The sequence below is a fragment of the Hesperophylax consimilis genome, chromosome 5 (assembly GCF_061612785.1).
Source record: "Hesperophylax consimilis isolate HC1 chromosome 5, BYU_Hcon_1.0, whole genome shotgun sequence".
NCBI lineage: Eukaryota > Metazoa > Arthropoda > Insecta > Trichoptera > Limnephilidae > Hesperophylax > Hesperophylax consimilis.
In genome coordinates this window covers 16,960,850-16,972,886 of record NC_142840.1, presented here as the reverse complement: position 1 = coordinate 16,972,886, position 12,037 = coordinate 16,960,850, and the positions used below count along the sequence as shown (strand labels likewise).

Genomic DNA, 12,037 nt, shown 5'->3' with positions numbered 1-12,037 from the left:
TATTTGAATATTTGCCTAATTTTGTCATAGATAATATTGATAAGTATATAATATAATTTACAAACCGTTTTGTCATTATAATATTTTTAAGGTATATTTTAAGAAGCTTGTTTGAAAGTAAACCATTTTAGATCTATGCTCTATTTTAAGTGATTTGTTGTTTCCGTATTTTATTGTTGATAGGTGCACATAATAAAAAAGTGAAAATTACCACAAAAGATTTTTTAGAACTTCGCCATAACATAAGGTCTGCAATATTTTAATGTGGTGAAAGAGTAGCCCCACGCTGTCGTAGGTATTTTTGGCTTATTTCACATAACTTCATTTAAATAATAAGTTACAAAGAATCATACAACATAATATGACTGTTTAGCCAGACCGGGGCACCGGGGTTGGTGGATAATGAAAGCGCTTCATTGGGCAGGGGAAAATATTTATATTCCCCCCCTCCCCTCCGAACTGAAACTGGTAAATAACAATAAAACTCTTCAACGTTAGATGAATTTGTTATAAAAATAAAGCAAACACATGAATTAATCATTACTTTCCTTAGGTTTTTGTAATTTCTCGCTGCGCCGCGAACCGCTGCGCGTTCGAGCCGCCGCGCGCCGTGCTCCTTATTAACAGCCTACGTGCATTATTATAAATTAAAACCCATCATTAAATACATTATTTTATAGTTAAAAATATTGTCTACAAGTTTTGTTGATTTATTTTTTTTCGTTAACAGGCTCAGAAAAAAGTTATGTGCAAATATATTCTTAAATACTATTTTAAAAACTGATATTTTTTCTTTACTAATAAATTGTAGAGATCGTATAGCTTTTCTCGCAAAAATGAAAGAATACAATTTTTTAGAATAACTAATAAAAAACTAAATAAAAAATAAATAATCTGATTTAATAAAACCATTAAGGAGATATTAGGGTATTCCGAAAGGCGTTGAAAAATATATTCAAGGGGGGGTGGGGAAGGAAGCACAAGGGGGAAAGTCGGAGACTTTTGTAAAAATACATGTCTAAAGGTATTCTAACATCTGTGAAAAATTCAGCTTCCGGGGAATTAGTTCCGACACAAAACCTTCATTGACTGGGCTATATGCCCTGCGCCCCAAGTGGAGCATTCCACTTGGGGCGCCGAATCGCCAAGGTGATGATAATACCTAACACATAACAGTCCAAACACAGCGCCTTTGAGATTAGTTTTCATAAAAACGACGCTACACAATAATGCAAATTATCCAAAAATTATTAAAATTATAGTTATCACCTACCTAGGTGTCAGCTGGTTTTGACAAGGTAATTTACACGCTTTTTACTCGCTCCTGGCGCCATTTAGCTCAGGGCCAGCCCTGGTCTAAACAAGATAACATTTTCCCAGCCCAAAGAAATCGGTTTAATATTTTCTGATTTTGAAAATAATATTATTTTGATGTTCGAGGAAAGATAACAACCCCACATAAGAGTATTATTATTATTTTGAGAAAACTTTTTAAGTTAGAAAAACATTATTTTCATTATTACTACACATAAAATACACTCTAGAATACAACATTTATAAAACCTTAAATAAATATGTACACGAGATAATATTTTGTATAGGTCGAATAATCACCAATAAGTAAGTACTATTTATTTTTATTATTCTTTCTCTATGCCACCCTTTGTAACCAATATTTCCTATCAGGCACAAAATCAACATGTCAAACTGAATTTAGCAGTTATTGCTGGTTTTCATTGTAGTTAGTAGATATTTTCATATACAATAAATTAATTTTAATATTTGGGACAAAGAAACATTTAATAAAATAAACCAGTTGATCAGATATTGGCTCTCGGTCAGTCATACAGGCTATTCGTATCCATATATATGATTAGAGCACCAGTTCTTTCTTTAGTATTAAATAAAAAATCTTTTTTCATTCTAGGTTAACATTCCTATGTAATACTAACTTACACGATACTGTAGCTTTCATCATGTTATCAGCGAAATCTTATTAGTTAAAATCTGCGACAAGTAGAAGTGTCAACCACTGTGTTGAACATTTCTCATACCAAAGTGTAAAACATTTTTAAATAAGGTTTTTTTGTAATCTGGAATACTTGAACAGTAACCACATCCTTTATTCACAAAAGCTTCCCCTTTTGTGTCATACATGTTACGTTATTGCATAATAATTCATGCAATTTTTCATCGCCGACGTTAAAAAAGGTGAGGTACAGTCATGAGTTTGTGTATATCTTCATTAGGCTAAACCTTTGTCAGCGAAATTGGATTTTGCATTTTTAATAAGAAAAAAAAATGATCGGCTAAATAATGGTTTTAACAGAGACCAGGCAGACATTTTCAGTTAATTCAGCTACTTTATAACTAACTGTTGTCACTACGACATATATTCTGGAATAAGATTTAGGGCATTACCGTACTTTATTACTTTAAATTTTGAGGATTAAGTAGGAAAAAAAACATTGTAAAAAGGAAAAAAAACACATTTTAGTCCAGGCGCACATTGCGAGCAACAGTGGCGTCGTTGCATCAAAATCCATCATATGTTACGAAGCAACGTAACATTTGGGAGTTTTTTTTAAATTTATCAGGGATGATTTGTTAAGGGATGTAATGAGTTACTTGAGCCAGTAATTCTTGGTATTATTTGGAGTCAGACATGTAAAAGAAATATTAGTTTCCGGTGACATTTTTGTTGTGCTTTTTTAATCTAAAAATATTTAAAAAAAATCAAATAGTATATGGCATTTGAGGTAGGGGGAAAGGGGTTGACCGGTTACTCAACTGAATGGATAGCGATGACTTGTGGAAGAACAAAAAAACTAAAAAGTCACTTTTCTGTCACCAGACTAAAATATCATTTGTATTTTTACTCCAAATATTGTCAGGAATCACTGGTTAGTGTAAATCATTTACAACCGTCAACACCATGTATATTTATATACGCATCCTTAAAATATCAGATTTTCCATCTTATGAATCAAGAAAGTTCAATGCAAACGTGGCAGAAAAAGGCGCAGCACGTAAAATTACGTGACTGGTATGATTAGCTCGTCTATTGTAGGACTGATATATATTTCTTTCCATACTAATCGTATAATTATTTCTTACCGATTTTCTATAAATATAACATTTTCACATTTCCTCATTATATATTATCAAGACAAACGCAGGTTACACGTGTTCCGATATACTAGGAATTTACTAAAAGTTTATCAGGAAACGGCCTAAAGTCCTGTTTTTAACCGGATTTCCAAATAATTTGAAGATATTCTTAATAAATTACCGTTTTTAATACTCATTTTTCTCCGTGTATTTAGTTTTGTATGAAAATGCTCTAGCATCAAACTTACCTCATTTAGAATACAGAGTACAGGTACGAAAATACCAATTTCATCCCCGTTTACAGCACTGTATGAGCTGGGAACCTGTTAGCTCGATATAACGACCTATGTGCAGTCGGTTACCCTGCCTCCTGCACTTGAATGGGAAGAGAACGTCTGGAAACATTATTGATTTAGACAATAGGCCCCCTGCTTTGGGGGAGGGCGGTTAACACGATACTTTGTTTTCACACCAATCCGCACATCGGGACCCAAATGAAAAAAACTTCGCTTTACACGATTGCTATTTTTATACTTACGATTTCATGCAGATATTTGACATTACAGAAGAAATAATATTTTGGGACGGAGTTCCGTTTAGTTAAATCGGAAAAAAATGATAACACGTTTAATATAACAATCATGAAAGTGTCTGTCACTGTCATTTGCGAGATACTTCAGATTAAGATGATCGGTCGTTGTCTAACCGATGTTTTTGTTTAACCGTTCGTCGTTTAAACCTTCACCATAATGATTTGTATAAGTACACATGTCCTGGCAATGGCGTCCCTGATCATATATAAATATATAAAATCACGGCAGCACAAACTACTAACCGCAGATGCCAATGCAGCCAAAACAATAGCTGTCACAATCTTTAACATATCTATTATTTTGTATTCTTTATTATATAACAGCACGTATGTAAAATTCTCGGGCATTATTTCTTGAAAATATAATATCAAGTCGTCATACGGACATAAGAAATTCATAAAACCTAACATTAAACACGTTCAAAATCAGTAATAAACACATATAATAGTTTAAAAAAATATATTATTGAAAAATTTCGACATAATGATGACAGTGGTCAAATAATAATTTCCGACGTGTTAAATCATAGATATACCAAAAATCGGTAAAATCGATACCAAAATAGAACCGTCTTTTCATCCTGAATCCTTAGAAATAGACTAACTGGATGAAAAAAGAATCGTCTAAAACCCCCATTAGTCTTGGCTTGAACGGAAGACACTTCAACTTGTCTATAATTTGCTATTTGCGAATGCCTTTTCTAGCGCACTAGGATCTCTTTGTTCGTATTTAAGAGGAAGGAAAATAATTAACCATTTTCTCATGCACTGCGGAGTACACTTAATTTTTTAAAGATATGGTTCTGGAAATGGGAATAAGAACCATTAGATGATTGGTCGGTTAGGAACAATTTTCATTGTATTCTTTAGGTCGAAGAGTTACATTATGCAGACTAAGGCGGTTCCCTTATAGGCCGGTAAGGAATCGACATAAACCGGGTGCGGCAAAAATACGGGTAAACTTGCACACGGGCACACGGGTCTACAGATGACAGTATGTATTCGTACAATTAAACTGTAGGTATTACAATTTTGTGTTGTACTGTCCCGCATTTAACGTATCTTGAGTCAGGTGGCGACGAGATGGTAGAATTTTACATTTATTCACAATGCTTTCGTGATATTATTGTTAACGTACCTAATTAATAAATTCGTAAGAACAGTGTTTAAAAAAATGTTATTAATGAACAAGTTCATTAACAAGGTGAAGTTACTAAGACCACTATCTCTGCCTGCCCGCCCCGGCCGTGTACGGGCGTCAGTAGAAATAAATGGAGCGGAGCGCTCTTCTAACAGCACTCGGTTTATGTCGATTCCTTAAGGCCCACGAGTCGTCTAATTTTGTTGGCTAGTTTATTAAACATTCTCGTGCCATATTTGTGCCTTTAACAAGCTTTGCGAATTTATCTAACTATTTTATAAATGAATAAAATTCCCTTATAAAAAAGCTAACCACGAAATGATTTTTGAAAGTTGGAATTCGAATTTGGTTACTTTTACATTCGTCTTTGTTTCTTTGTCTGCATCCGGAAATAGAATAACCTAAACACGAATGTTCCAATTTCCCCCCGAGCAGATAACTCAAAGAAAAAGTTCAGAACTATAAAGTAACGGAGGACCTATCTTTTTACAAGACGAATCACACATCACACTGTATCTATTCCAATCATTTAGGAACATTGATAAAAATGAACGAGTTGTTGGAACTTTTCTAAAAGCTTTTATTGATAATTTAAATAAATGATACATACGTCAAAGTTGGAACATACCATCTTTTCATTGAGTGTTTTTTTTTCTTTAATCCTTAAAGCTTGACAGTCAGCAGATAGAATTTCATACCATATTCGCGGTCGTTCTGTTTGGATCCCGAATAAACGTAGTTTTTTAAATTTCTTATTTATGTAATATTAAAATGTTTCACATAATTGTTAGCAAATTAATTTTCAAGACAGGTTTTCTCTCTTCTCCTAACCTCATGAAAATAGTGATGAAATTAATTAAGAAGTTTTTAGCAAGCTACCCAAGAACAGCAGCATAGAAAATAGCAAAGGCGTAATTACAAACTTTCTCGGTGGTAACATATAATAAGGAACCTGAAAAAACTCCATTTAGGAGACTACACCCTTGTCAGTGTGACTATTGTATTAGAGTATCCATTATAGTCATAAACGGGTACCGAACGACGTACATCGTTATCATAATTTAATATCACTACCATTTCCCTCCCACCTACTGGTTTAGGTACATTTGGGGTTGTTGATTTAGAACATGTAATTTTGCATGAATAACCAATGAAAAGTTATTTTCACCGGTGAACCAATTTTTAATATTATGACGAAATAAAATTAAGACATGTTTTTTTTCGGGTTTATGGACATAATGCTGTAGAAATGATATATCTGTGTGGTAAAAGTATGTAAAATCTTGTGAGAAATGTGGAGATCCGCAAAGAGTGCAAGGTTGATGGAAAGCATTGATAGCGATGGATCAATTATTTTTATCTATGCCATGATACCCACACAAGAATTTGAAGGTATTCCTTAAAGTGCTTCTTACTTTGTCATTTCAACTTTTCCTAGCCATCACCCCTTTACTTTATATTTGGTGGCTTAGGGTTAAGCTCTGGCAATAAATAAAGTTTCTTTTGTAAAACATTGAGATATAATAAGAATGTATTGTCGGAAAAATATTTTATTGACAGCTTGCTTTCCTCTTTTGTGGAAAATCCGATCCCTGGAGGAAATCAGTTTATTTCTTCTCTTAAAAGTAAGCAAAGTGTTAGGAAAAAACTAACATGATTTTCCGTGTGCAGTAGGTGGAAATAAATGAGAATCAATCGAAACTGTTAAATGAATTAACTGTTAAATGCATTTTTTAAATTTTGTTTTACCATAACAATTTCCCTTTCAGTTATGTTTTATTATTGTTATTCTTAGGTAAATCATCAGATCCTAGTATGGTATTTATTGTTATTAAGTTTAATTTGTAGAACTCCATTTTATTTTTTTATTTTTTATATATTCAATAATATTGTTATTGGGTTTATAAAAACAGTTTATTTTTAAACAAGTTCTGCTATGTAATTATTATTACGCGTGACAGCTGTTTCGCCCTCTGAAGGCATTATCAAACAGTTTGATAATGCCTTCAGAGGGCGAAACAGCTGTCACGCGTAGTAATAATTACACAGCAGAACTTGTTTAAAAATAAACTTTTTTTATAAATCCTAGTATGGTAGTTGAGAAAGTAAAAAAAAATGTTATTTTTTAATATTTATAAAATAATAAAAATAAAAAGAATATCGAAATCAATTTATATGAATTTCTCCATGCCATCGGTGATCATGATACAATCCTATAAGCTCTATGTATTAAATGTGGATATAAACCATTCCATTATCATAACTTCTTACAAAACAGAAGGCAGACAGGAGAAGTGGAATGGTGAGGAGTGAAATGACACGAATCTCTCCCCACCGAAACAAAGAACCGAAGATTCGATTTGATAAGCAAAATGATTACACTCTAGATTTATCTACGAAGTAAAACAAATTACCACATGTTTGCTCTGGATTCGCGGTATTCTAACCAATGGAATAAAGGTCGTTGAAAGCGATTTCTTTTTAGAACACGGAGGTTGTTCGAAATGAATTTGGTGCTTACCTTGTTTCTCACAGAGTAAATTCTCCATTTTCTTCTCCAATCTCACCTTTCTAAAAATAACACTAAGAAAACAGTTTCAAAGAAGATAATTAAGGTTCTTTGATGTATCCATAGAAAATACCCCTTTGAGTAATATTTGAGAATTAATCACACTGGAAACAGTATTTAATCGATCTTGTCGGTGGTTTAAAAGTAACTTAATGCAGGAATTTATTGTAACTAAAAATACGTAATACATCATAATATAAGAAGGCGGTGAGTGCAGAAGTAACCCTCACAACTAAACCGTCAACCTCATAACATAACATTGGTGATGCCATAATCTCACAGAGAGAAAAATTCTAATTTATTCTACCATAACACTATTAAGGCTTAACGAAAAGAGCATTTTTTAAATAATTATGAAAAAATTCACGCTCTCCGGGAAATTTACAAATTATTACATCACATCACATCTCCCGCTGGCCACGCATAATACGATATTTTTTGATTTACCTTAATAACTATTAAAGACAACTATTTTCATTTAGTAAAATGGAAAAATAAAAATAATAGAAAAAGACAGTGCAATCTAATTTTCAAATATGTAAAATGAAAATTCGCTTTCGTTGTATGATATAATTTACAGTAATTTACAATAATTTCTAATAAAAACACATAAATTTGTTTTTGACCACGATAGTTTTATTTTCACTCTACCGGTTTCGGAAGATCCCTTCCTTCGTCAGGAGAATATTTAAAACTAATCTACTACACAAAATATTGACACATAAATACAAAAATGTTAAGTGTTTGAGAGAGATGTCGACAAAGTGGAAGGGGTAATTACGGGAATTCCAGGAAGAACAGAGCGGTTAACTGGAAATATGTCAAGAATAGGACTATAAGACAGATTAATTTGGTTATTTATTATACTGGAGTTATTATTGATGGCTTTTCTGATTTCAAGTGCTTCTAAATTATCTAATTTTTTGCCTTTATTACTACGGTGAAGAATTTTAACCCCCGTATCTTTACTAAAAGTATGATCGGTGGAAATGAGATGATTGGCAAACTCCGAAAAATTATTGTTATTTAAACATCTTAAATGTTCGGTGATTCTAATATTTATATTTCTAGTTGTCTTACCTATGTAGAACGATTGACAATCATTGCAACATAGTTGGTAAATGCCTGAGTGGCTAAATTTGTGATCTTTATCTTTAGTATTTTTAAGTAATTTTCCCAAGTTGTTATCAGTATAGAACGCGGGTTTAATGTGGGTAGGCAAATTTTTTGTACTAAGTGAAGAAAAATTGGATATGTATAAGATTTAAAAATACATACCTTTTACTTTTTATGCCCTTTACTTTTTTAAACCAAAATAATTTTCTATATAAAAAAACATAACCTAACCTTATCTAATTTAACCTAACCTAACCTTTGTGAAAACTTTCTTAAATAAATTTATTAAAAAATGAACAAAAAATATTATATGAATGAGAAGGGAAAAGAGAAGGCACTACGTAAGTAAAAAAATAATAAATCATAAAATGTTTTGAGAAATAGTTTTGAAAAAGTTTTTCAATAGTACTTTTAATTTTTTTTTGTAATCTGGTGTCAATAGTTAATTGGTTAAACCATTTAACCCCAATATATTTAATTACAGCATCTATAAAATTTATAAGCGTTCAAATTTCCAATCCAAAAAACACATGATTTTGCATTACTTCGCAGTGCTTCGTTCTACTGATTCTCCTTACTAGCACATTTCCCAACTAGTGCTGCACTGAGGTACAGTTGGCTTTAATATTTTTTTATTTAACTCAAGGCTTGGTTCTGGTTATAAAGCGGTGTATTTCTGTGTGTTTTGTTTGCTGAGTAGAACCTTCAACAAAGTAAGAGTTCCACAAAAAACTTCCAATGATTACTTTACTTTAATATGTTTTACTTCCATTATAAAATACTTTTGCTACCAGGAAAAGTATTTTGTTATATCTTGTTTGTCTTGTTCTGAAAACGGTCCGAGAGCACTACGTCATTGTTAAATTTCCCAGTACTTTTTCTTTGTCAGATTTATTAAAACCATAATTCCAGTGCAACTTTTACATGCACGATATGCTCTACATATTTCAAGGGAAAAATGCTTTTTTTCCATACAAAACATTGGATTATGCGACAACGGTGTTTTATGTCACATTTCTCTGAAAACAGCCCACAGCTGGCGCAATAAAAAAACAGTTGTGCTGCACACGAGCAGGACACGTGGGATCTAATATAGAATAATATATGGAGATTTATGAGCATATTTCAGGTGACTACCTCCACAAACACCCACATCTCCGGTAAAGCTTTGCTTATCCAAAATATGAGATTTATATTCCTTTGCCCTCTGAAAGGATATCTAAAGGAATTGGAGAGCTAAAAACCTTCTCATAAATACATTTACGTTACTAACCTTCAAATAGTGCCCAATAAATTCATGTTTTATTTCAAAAGACAAAAGCTTGAAAAAGTAATAAATTGACTGAGTTTAACAAAGTCCTGATATAACTTGACCGTTTGGCATTTCGTCTATCTGTATCTTTGTATTTATATTCCGTTTAAGACGAGACAATACCCTTAAACAAACCCAGAATCTCAAAGACGTAAGTGAAGCAGAGGTGCAAAAAAATGCGATATGTGTGACCCTGTGTATTGGACAGACTTGCGGTTAAATTTACCCCATCAAATCTCTAAAATAAAGTGGGAGTCTTAACGACATAAGTGACGAACTCGTGTAAAAATATACTAAGCGCGCGGCCCAGCGTCATGGATGGACACCTACGGTCGACTTTGCCCTAGCAGGCCTAGAAAATCAATGTTTCCGTGGGGTTTATTTTAATTATTTATGATGAACGTATTAATAAAATCTCAAATGTTTCTAGAGGGACCCTTCGGGAAGTTACTAATTCATAGTCTAAAATAATAAAATATGGTGCTTACCGATAATTCTATGGTTGAAAAACGTTTTATAAAATTTTCAAACTGTTTTAAATGAAATATTTTAATGTTAATATCCTGTTTTTATTAATATTAAATACACATAATTTACATCTGTAGGGATCCGTCTAGAAATATTTGAGACTTTAGTAAAACGTTCATCAGAAACAATTAAAATGTGAGCGTCGAGCAAATCCCCGTTATTAGAGTATTATGCCTTTATGTTTTGAAAATCTGCTGCATCTAATTTATTATTCAAGCAAGCCTTGCTTTGATAATATAGCTAACTTTGAGTAGGTGGCCAACTTTGACCAAGTGGACAACTTTCGCTGGATAGTTTGATTTGCGTTTTTTAAAATCTGCTGCACTCACCTTATTATTCAAACAAGCCTTACTTTGAATAGATGGTAACTTTGACTAGATGGTAACTTTGAATGCGATTTAAAATATTGTGATACCTACCAGCATGATGAAAGTTTAAAAAAAGAATTGTTATTTGTGAAGTTTCTTTGGACAAATTTACTATAAAAATATTACATAAAAAATTTAAAGGTTTTTGTAGTAGTTAGGTATTTAGATACCTACTTATAAATCTTATGATTTCTGAGGCAACTTATTTTTGTATAGAAATACATAATTTGACTGAAGTTATGTATTTCGAGAGTTTTCAATCACTAACTACTAAGTTTTAGTTGTTTTTAACAAAATCCTGCAACAATCTTAATCTGTGTCAAATGATTTTGTGAATTACTTCTCGGATAGCATCAGCAACATGTTACATAAATGCAATCACAAAGCTACTAATATTGTACTGGAAGAACTGCCTCACAGTTTATTTATACCAAGAGCTACTATAACTGATATTGAAAACATTGTTAAAAAAATGAAGAACTCTAAAAGCACAGGTATTGACAATATAAGAATGTTTGATTTAAAAAGAAATATAAAAACTCTTGGGCCAATAATTACTCATTTAATCAATACGATAATAAAGCAAGCAAAAATTCCACAAGAATTTAAATGTAGCATTACTAGACCAATATTTAAAGGTGGAAAACACATTGAACTGGGAAATTATAGGCCTATTAGTATACTACCTGCGTTAGAAAAAATTCTCGAAAAATTTTTATCAAATAAATTAAATAATTACATTGAAAAATTCGCTATCATAGATCCCAATCAATATGGCTTTCAAAGAAAAAAAAATACTGAAAAATTACTGCAAGATTTTTCCAATTACATAAATAATCAATTAAATAATAAATTACATGTTATTGTGTTATTTATCGATAACTCTAAAGCTTTTGACACAATTAACTCTAAAAAACTGCTAGAAACCTTAGAAAAAATTGGAATAAGAGGAAATGTGTTAAATTTATTTAAAGATTATCTTAGAAATAGAAAAATATGTACCAAAATAAATAATACTTTTAGTAAAACAAAGAATGTATCTGCAGGAGTTCCACAAGGTTCCATATTGGGACCTACACTATATATAATTTATGTAACTATAATGAAAAAACTTTTCTCTTTTGTTAAACATTTTGTATTTGCAGATGATACGGCATTGGTCATATCACATAAAGATCTAAAAATTGCAATTGAACTCATGCAAATTGACTTTAATCAACTTTGTAAATGGTCACATGATGCAGGACTATTAATAAATGCTAAAAAAACCAAAGTTATGCATATAAGATCACCTAATGCC

The 12,037-nt window shown here is 31.8% G+C and overlaps 1 protein-coding gene across 1 annotated transcript in view; it reads left to right on the top strand.

Annotated features, from left to right (window-relative positions):
* Window positions 1-12,037, top strand: part of rdgA (retinal degeneration A) — a 539,333-nt gene that overhangs the window by 201,049 nt on the left and 326,247 nt on the right. The window lies entirely within an intron of this gene.